The 14,063-nt window shown below is 49.2% G+C and overlaps 1 protein-coding gene across 1 annotated transcript in view; it reads left to right on the forward strand.

The window, feature by feature from the left end:
• The window catches only part of LOC147710829 (aflatoxin B1 aldehyde reductase member 2-like), a 273,557-nt gene that overhangs the window by 213,105 nt on the left and 46,389 nt on the right, over positions 1 to 14,063 (forward strand). The window lies entirely within an intron of this gene.

Genomic DNA, 14,063 nt, shown 5'->3' on the forward strand with positions numbered 1-14,063 from the left:
TAGCTGCCTGCAACCACCCTCCCTAGCTGCCTGCAACCACCCTCCCTAGCTGCCTGCAACCACCCTCCCTAGCTACCTGACACCACCCTCCCTAGCTGTCTGCCACCACCCTCCCTAGCTGCCTGCCACCACCCTCCCTAGCTGCCTGCCACCACCCTCCCTAGCTGCCTGCCACCACCCTCCCTAGCTGCCTGCCACCACCCTCCCTAGCTGCCTGCCACCACCCTCCCTAGATGCCTGCCACCACCCTCCCTAGCTGCCTGCCACCACCCTCCCTAGATGCCTGCCACCACCCTCCCTAGATGCCTGCCACCACCCGTCTCCCTAGCTGCCTACCACCGGTCTCCCTAGCTGCCTGCCACCACCCTCCCTAGCTGCCTGCCACCCCCCTCCCTAGCTGCCTGCCACCACCCTCCCTAGCTGCCTGCCACCACCCTCCCTAGCTGCCTGCCACAGGCCTCCCTAGCTGCCTGCCACAGGCCTCCCTAGCTGCCTGCCACAGGCCTCCCTAGCTGCCTGCCACAGGCCTCCCAAGCTGCCTGCCACAGGCCTCCCAAGCTGCCTGCCACAGGCCTCCCAAGCTGCCTGCCACAGGCCTCCCAAGCTGCCTGCCACAGGCCTCCCAAGCTGCCTGCCATAGACTTCTATTTTAACTGACCACATCTGTTTATGTTGCACTGTTTGTTCACTATTATCACAACCATCAAAGATTAGCTATCAGAAGGCGGTTCATAGATAACTGTGGACCAGATCCAATACTATTAATTGACTGTGTGGCATTTGGTCTTGATGATCAAGGGACCAGCCTATTCACGAGGTGGACAGCCAGATGATATGGCTGACCACTAAGTCTTTTTTGATGGTAATTCACTATTTGATGGTTTGGATCTTGTCGACCAGCCTTGGATATATTTAGAGTCGGTTCAGGGATTCATGTGGTCGTCAGACTGGTAGTTGTTCCCTGTTTTGAGGCTGTTCTGTGGTGACCCGGGTACCCTTTGACTTTATAGTCTTTAAAGACAGCCAAGCCAGATTAGTTGGCTTCCAGACCCCCTGGATTATTTTGTGTTGATCATATTGTGTAGCTGGGGATGTGAACCAGGTAAGGGTCTTAAAACTTTGTATCCCTTTGACCCTCCCTCCACTGTTTGTTGTGATACTCCCTAGCTGCCTGCCACAGACCTCCCAAGCTGCCTGCCATAGACTTCCTAGCTGCCTGCCACCACCCTCCCTAGCTGCCTGCCACCACCCTCCCTAGCTGCCTGCCACCACACTCCCTAGCTGCCTGCCGCGGGCCTCCCTAGCTGCCTGCCGCGGGCCTCCCTAGCTGCCTGCCGCGGGCCTCCCTAGCTGCCTGCCGCGGGCTTCCCTAGCTGCCTGCCACGGGCTTCCCTAGCTGCCTGCCACGGGCTTCCCTAGCTGCCTGCCACGGGCTTCCCTAGCTGCCTGCCACGGGCCTCCCTAGCTGCCTGCCACCACCCTCCCTAGCTGCTTGCCACCACCCTCCCTAGCTGCCTGCCACCACCCTCCCTAGCTGCCTGCCACCACCCTCCCTAGCTGCCTGCCACCACCCTCCCTAGCTGCCTGCCACCACCCTCCCTAGCTGCCTGCCACCACCCTCCCTAGCTGCCTGCCACCACCCTCCCTAGCTGCCTGCCACCACCCTCCCTAGCTGCCTACCACGGGCCTCCCTAGCTGCCTACCACGGGCCTCCCTAGCTGCCTACCACGGGCCTCCCTAGCTGCCTACCACGGGCCTCCCTAGCTGCCTGCCACCACCCTGCCTAGCTGCCTGCCACCACCCTCCCTAGCTGCCTGCCACCACCCTCCCTAGCTGCCTACCACGGGCCTCCCTAGCTGCCTGCCACCACCCTCCCTAGCTGCCTGCCACCACCCTCCCTAGCTGCCTGCCACCACCCTCCCTAGCTGCCTGCCACCACCCTCCCTAGCTGCCTGCCACCACCCTCCCTAGCTGCCTGCCACCACCCTCCCTAGCTGCCTGCCACCACCCTTCCTATCTGCCTGCCACCACCCTCCCTAGCTGCCTGCCACCACCACAGCTATCCCTCTCTGCATCCAGTCCCTCACAACACCCACCTACCCCATTCAGCTACTCACTAACCGTATCCTCTCTGCTTGCCCTGATCATGTCCACTTCCTAGCAGCATACTGCTCCCAGCAAGTGATTCTGAATTACTTAGGAGAACTTGTCCTTGGATGGTAGAACTGTTGGCAGTGAGTGTTTGATCTGACCATGTCACATGGTAGTAAGGCATGATTACAGAAGAGCAGTGTGATCTCCATCAACCACCACCGTGTGATAGAGAGCAGTGAACTGAAGGAACACGGAAGAAGATTGGTGTGAGGCAATTAGAGGCAGTGTGTGTTGTGCTGACCAGGAGTAGTCAATGCGTTTTTCATTAAAATGCCCCCCGTCTTGTAAGATTTGAATTACTGCCACTATCTTCTTTAGAGTAGTAGTGATCTTTAAGATGAAATGATAGTCATCATTGCCGCCACAATACCTCATTTCAATTATATAGTTTAGCCTTCACCACACTACATAGTGTATGGTAGATGAAGGATGCATTTCTGGGCTGCCGTTGAGATGGATGTACATTATTAGGACCACACAAAGATGGACTGTAAGTAGGGTAAGAAAGGGTTTGTATTGTAGAGTATGAAGCTGCATTCAGTGTCATTCTTCCATCCAGTGGTTGGAGAAATCAAATTCTTCAATAAACAAGCATTTGCAATGCAATAGGTCTCGCATTTGCAAGAGTTTAAGCTTTTGGCATTGTAAATGACAATGCCTTTTATTTATGTTTTAAAAACCAAAACATAAATAAAAGTCATTGTCATTTACTATGCCAATAGCTCAAACTTGCGTAAATGCAAGTCCTATTGCATTGCGGTCGCCAGGCGAGACCTAAAAACAAATCAACAAGGCCGGGGCAACACAATGTTGTGTGTTTGGCAGGCAAGTTATTATGGCCATGTGCAGGAATCACAGAATACCAGCTACATGTGCAGGAGGACTCAAGCAGAGGCATGTGCAGCAGTCCGTTGTCCGAGCAACTCATCAGAACCATGAACAAAAAAAAAGGTCACTGGGGCTATATGTCACAAGAAAATAGGTGCTGGAAGAGCAAGTATCCATGGCCTTTTTCGTCAGGAGACAGTGCAGAAATAGCTGCTCACTGGGGCCTGTTTAACAAGAGGGGCGCCAGGTCGTGAAGTGCAGCTGTAGATCTGGTGCAACATGCAATAGTGTTGTCCACTGTAAATTTTGGACACAAGTCCCTAAAATACCCCAAATCCAACGTGGAACTACAGTCATCCAATCAAATCAACTTAAAAGAAGGCAAAAGGGGCCAGGGCTAGATGATATTTCTTTTGCACCACAAGGGCTGCAGCTATGTTGCATGTCTGCCATGATGTGCATGTCACTATGCCATTGATGCTGCAGGAAAGAAATAATGTGCAAGACGACCAGCTTGATCGTCTGCAGACTGAACTCTGCACCTGGAGTTTAATTTCTGATTCCCAAAACAAATGGCCTCTGTGAAGAAGAGGCGGGAAGGTGCTAATAATGCGTCCTGGATCTGCATAGGGAGGAGAGTCACTGAGCCATGGGAAGAGCAGCATCTGTAGGGAGAGATAACAGGCTCCCTAACCAGGAAGGCATCAGCACTCTCAGCAGGGTGTGACCGCTTCAGCAAGGAGTACTGGCCACCAGGGCTGTCCGTCAGAGAGAAACGTGCACATGGGGAGCTGATCATACGGGTCCTAAAAAGCTAAGATAATTATACGAAGGTCTGATGACTAGCAGCGTCATGACGTAAACAGCACTCTGTTAAACGTAAAGGATAGTGAAATAGCAGGGCTCGGAGCAGGTTCACATGACATCTCCTTAGGGAATCAGACAACAGTGGGGTTTCCAGTCATATGTAGGCAGGTGTATTCAGCTGTGCTTATCTCATATAGTGCTTAGCCTGTAGGCGTGTGTGTGCGTAGAGGCTGCTCCCGCACTGCCCTTTCCGATGCTAGACTGGGAGCATAGGGGATTACTGAAAACAACAGTAAATTATGCCCCATCAATTACATGCGTAGCACGAGGGGGCCACGCCTTTCACTGCACGTTTAGATGACAGGACATTGAGCTGGACACAGCCCCGGCTCTTACCTCCCGGTCACCACCACCAACTCCTCAGGACTCTCTAGACACCACCACAGCTCTCAGTTAACCCCTAATTAGCACAAAATGTCTGCGTCCGCCCAGTGCTGTCTTTTCGGCACCCAGTGTCCGCCGCCGGGGTCTGGCTGCCGAGGCTGCATCTCTCCTCCTGCTCCACACTGAACAACAGCGCCGCTCGCTCCAGTGCAGAGGCTGACCTGTGACGTCAGCCAGCTAGGCCCGCCCACTGTACTGACAGGGCGGCCAAGGCTCAGACACCCTGCAGGACTTGGGCGCGGGCCAGAAGAGGCGCACGGAGAATTCCCCCGGTATCCGGAGGAGTGGAGCAGAGAGCCATGCGCCCCCCAAGAGGAGAGAACATGATAAATAAAGCCACACAAGGCAAGCTGAATTATTTATACCATAATTGTTGTGGACAGTAAAAGACAAGGAGCTTGTGCTGAAACGCCTTGGGAGAGAAAGCAAAAGCAAGCCATGCGCGGACGACATCCCAAGCTGAGCATGCGTGCTGGCAACCTTGCCTCGGACATGGGCGGGGCATGGAGTGCGTGGTAAGATGTGTCCGGGGCTCCCGTGAGCTGAGGTAGCCCCGCGTGTTGCAGCCGGCGTGAAGGAGCCCAGCCCGCAGAGAGAAGTCCGGCGGGAGACATGAGAAGCCAGCAGCGGAGCAGCGCAGAGTCCCCCGGTGAGTGAGGTTGAACTAGAGGAATGTAGCAGATTTCATTGTTTGCGACGACGGAAGGGGGACAGGAGATGTGCACATCGCGAGACTGTACGTGCGTGTTCACGCGCGCGTTCACATGCGCATTTCCAGTCCGTCTGCGCGTGCCTGTCTCCCATGAGAGGCAAGTCAGTGACAATAGATCTCGCTGGCAACAGCGCTTCGGTCGCCAGGCAAGACCTAAAAATAGTGACTGAAAATCTCCTGTGACTTCCACTAGAAGTTGACAGTACTACACTTAAGGGTGCAGTCTTCAGATCTTTTTTCCACCGCCTCATAATGCTGAAGGGCTCAGTTGAAACTACAAAATAAGACTTTTAAGTAGTTAAAAAGCATATCTCAACAACTAGTTATTCAGGGCGGGTACATACAACCACTCTTTTAAAGTGTTGGCTCTGTCAAAATAGTATGTTACTTATCCTGTAAGCATCTGTTCATATCTCTCCCCTTCTCTCGTTTCAAATCTCTCACTCCCTTGTTAAATTTCTATATTGCTTATTTCTCTGCGATGCTTCAAATCGCTAGTCTTGTTCTGTCATTGTCCTCTCTCTTGCGTCATATCTCGTAGCACCTCTCTCTATCCATGGCCCTCTCTTCCTCTTTACTGACTTCTCTTATCCTATTTCTCTATGTTGTCATCTGCGTACTCTCCCTTTTCTGTATCATTTGACTTTGTTTTGAAAAAGCTTCCACTTAAAGCCCTGCTGACATCACAACGATGTTGCTGCTCCTGAGTTTCAGAAAGAGAAGGGCCGGTACTGTCTTTTACGGAGTACCAGGATTTTTTTATTTTGAGAGGGAGAGTACTGGTATTTCTCCAGAGAAATGCTATACTTTTAATTGGGGAGTACCAGCACTTCTCAGCCGGGTCGGCCTTAACAGTGGTGACGCCCTGTGCGACAATCAGTTCGAGGCATGTGGGCTGCTGAATTCATATCTGTGCATAGATCGCCGCCTAGTGTTGGGTCCAGATGATTGCACATTGTTGTCCTGGAGGAGTCTTCGAAGTATCACGAGATAGGTGGTTCCTCCTTCGGACTACAGTGCGCATGGGCATCCACTCCATCCTCAGATTGTTTTTTTCTGCCATTGGGTTCGGATGTACTTTCCAACTCTCTAAGTTCGGAATTAACTAAACTCTTCTCTAAAGGCCAAAAGGCCTTCGGATCCGTCGGTATTGTTCAGCGCTTGGTACCGATACACTTTCTAAACATCTATTGCTCTTCGGTCGTCGAATCGGGCCGTGAGGCCTTCTCGGCACCACGTGGACCAGCCGTCGATGGAACAAAGTCCATTCAAATACTGCCCGCAGTGCAACTCGAAGTTCCCGCACACAGATAATCATCCCGTGTGCAACAAATGCCTATCTCCAAATCACAAAGAAGATAGTTGCCTGGCCTGTGCCCAGTTCCGGTCAAAAAAGACTATCCGGAATCGACGGGCGGCGAGGCAAGAAATGCAGCGGTCGGCACCAGAGCCCGATAATATCTTCGACGATGAGGAAGAACTAGCGAGCACTGAAGAATCCAATCGAAACGAAGACCAGTACTTGGAGCACGACTCCGATGACTACCTCGAGGAGGAAGACCAAATTGTCGATCTTGAGGAAGACTATCAAAACATCGTAGCTGTTGAAGACGACTCCGATGACGACGAGGGGCGAACCGTGAGTACACCGCCCCATATAGACACTGTAACGATATCAGAGACTCAGGTCGAGGCATCGCCAGCAGGCCTTAGCCAAGATCAACATTCTAGTTCTACAGCCCCGCTATACCGCCCGGCTAAGAACCTATCCAAAGAGCTCTCTGAGACACGCCATACGGCACCGGTTACATTTAAACCGAAACTCGTCGACAACACCATCTTCGGACAGAAAGTCGTTGAAACAAAAGTATTTAAACAAAAGGTCCTCGAGCCTAAGGCCGTAGCTCCAACACAGCCTTCGAAGCCAAAGACCGTCGAGTCGACATCGAAGATCAAAGCTATTGAGTCGAGCTCAAAGCCGAAAGCCGTCGACTCCACATCGCGGCCAAAAAACGCCGATTCGACGCCAAAGCAAAAGCACATCGAATCTAACCCGAAAACAAAGCACGTCGAATTGAGCAAAGTAGCATCGAGTATCGACAAGGGGACAAAAACAGTTGACGAAAGTAAAAAGTCTACGCCCAAAACTAACGTTGAACCGAAAGTGAAACCTAGGGTGGAACAGAATAAAGCGGTCGAGCCGAAGCACCTCGAACCAAAAAAGGGCACCGAGCCGAGACCTCAAACACCTAGAACACCAAAAGACACTGTCGAACCGATCAAACCGCTCGGTCCGAAAAGGTGGTGAAGCCAACCAAAGACGTTCAACCAACAAAACCTGTCGACAAACATCAAAAACCAATACAACCACAAAAAACGGTCGAACCCACTAAACAGATCGACCCAAAAACAATCAAACCAAAGGCTACTGCACCAAAGCCTAAAACTGTGGAGGAAGAGCTTGTTCACCCAGACACCGACACAGTATACCAGTCAAAACTGTATATTAACCAAGTAACTGGTAAAGTGACTGTTTACACAAAAAAGAAAAGGCCTTTGCCAATAGCAGACTTTCCTAGAATACCACTCAAAAAGAAGACTGTGCTACCTCTCCAATACTTTTTGAACCTATCAATCCAGATATGCCTACAACCCCATATACCCCAACTTCACCTGACTACAACCCAGATGAAGATCAGGATGCAGATGTAGGGTTTGGTTATCCACAAAACCCTACTGGAGACCCTAACCTACAGCCATGGGGTGCAGGAGGAGAACCAGTCAATGAAGGGGCTCTGCCCATTACAGAACCTGCACTTTACCCAACTAAGCCATCACCCACAGAAGATACTGTGGTCTTTAATTCTTTACTTGATAGAGCGGCTACCTACCATAACGTAGATATGCACTCTGATGCTATTGAAGACTTTCTCTTTGATACACTCACAACATCTGAGAGACATGTAAAAACACTCCCCATGTTAAAGGGCGTCTTAAAACACACACATGACATTTTTAAGGACACTGCTAGGGCACGGGTCATAAACCCTAGAATTGAAAAGAAATATAGGGCTGCACCTATAGATCCTACATACATTAAGGGTCAGCTACCCCTAGACTCCCTAGTGGTATCCAACGCACGTAAACGGGCTAACTCCCAAACTACCAGAGAGGCTGCTCCTCCGGACAAAGAGTCAAAAATCTTTGAGGCATCAGGCAAAAGAGTAGCTGCTCAAGCAGCAAACTCATGGAGAATTGCCAATACACAGGCCTTGCTGGCAAGATATGACAGGGCACACTACGACAGCTTAGAAGAAATTCTTAATCAGCCCATCAACCCAGACTTTTTATTTGGTCCAGCAGTTGACTCAATTCTGGACAAAATGAAAAAGGATGCGGAAACAGCAAAGTCCATGGGAGCTCTCCAGTCCCAACAACACCGGGGCTCCTTTCGTCGCTCCAATTATAGAGGAGGAGCGCCAAGTAATACATCACAGCAATCCTCCAGCTACAAAAGTAACACACAATCCACATACAGCAAAAACACTAACAGGGGTGGATACAGAGGCAATAACACCGAAGGAAGGGGTCACGGAGGAAGTGCAAATAGATCCTCCACTAACACCAAACAGTGACTTCTTGGCACTACCCCCAGACCATATAACACCGGTCGGGGGAAGACTACAACATTTTCTGCCAATCTGGTTAAATATCACAACAGACAAGTGGGTCAGGCAAATTATCCAACATGGCTATTGCCTAGAGCTCCCCTCAACCCCACCCAACATACCACCCGTGCACCGTCCAATGTCACAGGAACATATAACACTACTGCAGCAAGAGGTCATCAGTATGCTGCAAAAGGGGGCCTTAGAACCAGTCCCACTACAACATCAGGGAACAGGAGAATACTCCCTATACTTCCTAATACCAAAGAAGGATGGGTCTCTCAGACCAATATTGGACCTCAGGCCCCTCAACCTGTACATTTTGTCGGAGCATTTTCATATGCTCCTCTCCAGCAAGTCTTACCATTGCTCCGCAAGGGAGACTTCCTAGCAACTCTGGACCTCAAAGACTCATACTTTCATATACCAATACACCCTGCTCACAGAAAGTATCTCAGGTTCACCATACAAGGACAGCACTACCAGTTCAAAGTACTACCATTTGGTGTCACAACAGCTCCACGCGTCTTCACCAAATGTCTAGCTACAGTGGCGGCACATCTCAGAAGGCAACACATCCATGTGTACCCATATCTGGACGATTGGCTAATACACGCGCCGTCGGCCCACAGTGTGCCAACCACATGTCAAAAACCATCCATCTCCTGCACAGTTTAGGCTTCTCGCTAAACTACCCGAAGTCACATCTCCAACCCTACCATGTACAACAATACCTGGGAGCAACTATAGATACACTGGCAGCAAAAGCATACCCCATGCAGCACGTATCAACAGCATGCAAGCACTAATCCAAAAATTCAGGCCCCAACACTCAGTACCAGCTCGAGTGTTTATGCAACTAATAGGCATGATGGCGACCAGTCGGGCATACAACTCTCTGCATTGGTGGAATCCACAAAACCTTTGCAAAGGACGACTGTTCTAAAAGCCTGTCCCACAAATAGTGTTAACCGCGGACGCATCCCTACTAGGATGGGGAGCCCATGTCCTACACTACACAGTACAGGGACTATGGACTGTACAACAAAAGAAGATGCACATCAACCTTCTGGACCTGATGGCTATCTTTCTAGCTCTAAAAGCATTCAAGACACACTTATGCAACAAAACCGTGTTGATCCGGACGGACAACATGACCGCTATGTATTACATTCAAAAACAGGGAGGAACACACTTGCCACAGCTGTCGCACCTAGCTCAAGCAATGTGGAAGTGGGCCATTCAAAGGAACATGTTTCTTATGGCAGAGCACCTCCCAGGCAAGGACAATCAAGTAGCCGACCTGCTCAGCAGGCACAGTCAACAAATGCACGAATGGGAGATTCACCCCAAAGTGCTCCAACCATTTTCCGGAAGTGGGGACACCCGGAGATAGATCTGTTTGCCACAAGCGAAAACGCAAAATGCCAGTACTTTGCCGCCAGGTTCCCACATCCACAGTCGCAAGGCAATGCGATATGGATGAACTGGTCAGGCAAATTTGCGTACGCTTTTCCCCCAGCTCCATTAATACCGCTAGTGGCACGTAAACTACGCCAAGATTCACTGACGCTAATCCTAGTTGCTCCCACATGGGCGAGGCAACCATGGTACACAACGTTCCTAGAACTGTCTGTAGTGCCTCATCAAAGACTGAGACTCACACCCAATCTTCTAACTCAGAACTATGGAGAAATCCAACATCCAGATCCGCAACAGCTGAACCTGGCGATCTGGCTCCTGAAATCCTAGAGTTTGGATACCTAAACTTGCCTCCAGACTGTATGAACATTATCAAGGAGGCAAGAAAACCCACTACCAGGGCATGTTATGCAGCTAAGTGGACACGTTTCGTCATTTACTGCAGAAACAATGATATAAACCCACTTGATGCTTCTACTCAAAACATCATTTGCTATCTCTTGCACCTACAACGCTGCAATTTAGCCTATTCATCCATCAGGATACATTTAGCTGCGTTAGCAGGATATCTTCAAAACAGGCAACACCTTTCACTTTTTAGGGTGCCATCAATTAAAGCTTTTATGGAAGGACTCAAACGCGTAATTCCTCCAAAACACCCACCTTCACCAGTCTGGAATCTAAACATTGTTTTAACCAAACTTATGGGACCACCTTTTGAACCACTACACTCATGCGAAATACAATTTCTTACTTGGAAGGTGGCTTTCCTTGTTGCCATTACTTCGCTTCGAAGAGTTAGCGAGCTTCAAGCCCTAACTTTTCAAGAGCCATTCATCCAAATACATGCAAATAGAGTAGTTCTCAGAACAAACCCTAAATACATGCCAAAGGTGGTATCCCATTTCCACATAAATCAAACCATCGAACCGCCAGTGTTCTTTCAAAATCCACAGACAGTAGCTGAAAGGGCCTTGCATACTCTAGATGTCAAAAGAGCTCTGCTATACTATATAGACAGAATTAAGGCATTTCGAAAGACAAAACAGTTGTTTGTTGCTTTCACACCGCAACACAAAGGCAAAATCAGGTATAGCCAAATGGATCGTTAAATGCATCCAGATAGGTTATTTAAAAGCCAAACGCACCTTAACAGTTCCCCCAGGGCGCATTCCACACGCAAGCTAGGGGCATCCATGGCTTTCCTGGGTAATAGTCCTTTACACAAAATTTGTAAAGCAGCCACATGGACAACAACACATACATTTACAAAACACTATTGTGTAGATGTACATTCAAAACAGCAAGCTGCTGTAGGACAGGCTGTTCTCAAAACTCTTTTTCAGACTGCTGCAGCTGACACAGGTAGCCACCGCTAAGGGAGATACTGCTATACATTCTATGCACAGATATGAATTCAGCAGCCCACATGCCTCAAACGGAATATGCTACTTACCAGTATACATCTGTTCTTGGCATGTAGGGCTGCTGACATTCATATCGCCCACCCACCTCCCCGGTGCCTGTCGCTGCAGCATCACTCTTTGCATGGACATCTTTTACTGTAATATACTCCATCTCTGCCACAATGGCGCAAACAATCTGAGGATGGAGAGGATGCCCATGCGCACTGTAATCTGAAGGAGGAGCCACCTATCTCGTGATACTTCGAAGAGTCTTCCAGGACAACAATGTGCAGTCATCCGGACCCAACACTAGGCGGCGATCTATGCACAGATATGAATGTCAGCAGCCCTACATGCCAAGAACAGATGCATACTGGTAAGTAGCATATTCCTTGTTGGCCCCCCTAATGACCATCCCTTCCCTGGATTCCCTCACTAACCCCCTTTAACAGTGCCTTTCAAGTCTCCTTTATAACCACTATCTCTCAGATTCATTTAGTTTTATAGCCCCACTCATACCAGTGTAAGTTCTTAGAGCACTTTACATCACACACACATTGCACAGAGACAATCATACATGTGTAAATCAGTGTATAGGAAATGTTACATGAGACCGAGGGCTACAAGATGTACGAGTCACTTGTCATCGATACTGGTAGGCAATATAGTTTAAGAACCCTTGGTCTGGAAAAGCACAAATTCAGAATTTAAAATGTAACACCATTGTTAGGGGTTTTCTTTAATAATAAGAATTGATTTCTACTGAAGTGAACCCTTTTTGCAAGATTAGGATAATGAAAGACTGGGCAAAAAAACATATTGCTCTAATATATACCTTGCAGTTTGCATGCAGCCCTTCGATACCAGTTAATGGCTAAGTGTTCTATACTAGGATTTTAACTTACAAACTGCAGGTTAAGAAGCAGTAACACACTGACCTATTTTACATTATATGCACTTTGTGATCTGCATGGTACACGTTCTTTGCAGCAGGCATATTAACCCTCTGTACTACCTTACAAGCAGTTCCCCTAGACACAACCCTGGTCCCTCACCAGGAAGACTATTAATCACCAGAGTTATCTTAACATTTTAATTGATGCCTGAAAATTGCTGGAGGTCAGGAACCAGGCAGCAGGTGCTTTTAAAACGAGAATAAGTAAGCAAACTACACCCCACCCATAGTCCGCGCCCAGTGGGGTGGCACCGGTCACACCGCCCTAGAGCCGGCCCTGCTTCTCAGAAACAAGCAGGTACTCTAGTACAGAGTACCTGCACTTCTATTTTTCCATTTCACCCACTGGAGAAGAGCATTATGAGCAGGCACACATCGATGTGCCTCCTGTCACTGCAGTCCGGAAACCGACCGCCTGTGCCAGGGCACAAAACGGAGCCAGAGAGAGACCCGTTTCGAGGCCCCCTTAAAAAAAACTGCTGGTGCTCGGACCCGGTGAGACCCGGCCCACTTAAAGCCCTGCCAGTATCATTACCAACTGCGTTTTTTGTGTGAGGGCGGCGGGGCTACGCCCCATTTGCATTTACCGAAATTACCTTAAAAGTAAAGCAATGCTATTTCTGCTTTTTTTTTAAAGAAAAAAATTGTATTCACACTTGTTCTTGAACTGGAGTTTGCCATACGTTCTGAACTGGTGTCATGGTGGGGCTTTGCCTAAATTTACTCCCCTGGGCTTGCGTGGATGGATGGGAATGTTTGCCGGGCTGACAATCTCACAGCCCTGAGGCCTGTGAGGTCATCAGCTCGACAAAGAACTAGAATCAACGGCCAGTCTCCACCCCCTGACGTGGGGCTAAAGTTGGCCCTGGGAGTTTCAAACTGAAGCCCTGTAGCACTAAGCCGCCACGTCAATCAGAGAGTGGAGAGCATTGTCAACCCACCCTTTTCCAACTTGTCACAGTGTGTAGGGTGGGACCTAACCTGTCACGAGTTGGGAAAGGGTGTAGTAAAGGCTGCTAGCAGGAAGCCAGGAAATCGAGTCTGCGCAGTTTGACATCCGGATTTGTGACATTTTGCGCAGACTTAGACTTTACTTGGTTCTTGTGCACATGTTAATGTTTTAGCTCTGGTGCGATGTTACACCTAGACTTGGGGGGAGTGAAGGACAAGGTGTTAGTTTTGCGCACTGCAGTTTGTGTTGTGAAGAAGTCAGAATTGGTGTTGTCTAGTCTGGCAAGTGACTCTTACCAGGTTCCCCAGCTTCAACGTCGGCAACTCAGGCCATTGCGCCACACCCCCTTCTTCCGCTTCCACTCGGGAAAATTTAGAAGCCAAGGCGAGTGCACACTGGGTGAAGCGGAAAAGGAGAAACATGTCTTAGACATTTCTTGAAATGTTAAAAGCTTGTAGTGTAGTTCCTATATTCCCAATAGGCTTTGCGCATTGGAATATTGGAATAACATATACTATAGTTTAGACGTGGGACTGATGTCGACTAGGTCTCTATCGTATATATTAAACTTAATTGTGAGTGCCAGCTAGCTCAGAGGTCACTAGAAACTTTCTCAAATTCACAAGAAGCGATTACTTTCTGACAACCGCATAAACATGACAACTTTGTTTCCCAAGAATAAGAAATCAATCTCTAGAGTCACGAAAACCATAGA

This window comes from Lissotriton vulgaris, chromosome 5 (assembly GCF_964263255.1).
Source record: "Lissotriton vulgaris chromosome 5, aLisVul1.2, whole genome shotgun sequence".
NCBI classification, from domain to species: domain Eukaryota; kingdom Metazoa; phylum Chordata; class Amphibia; order Caudata; family Salamandridae; genus Lissotriton; species Lissotriton vulgaris.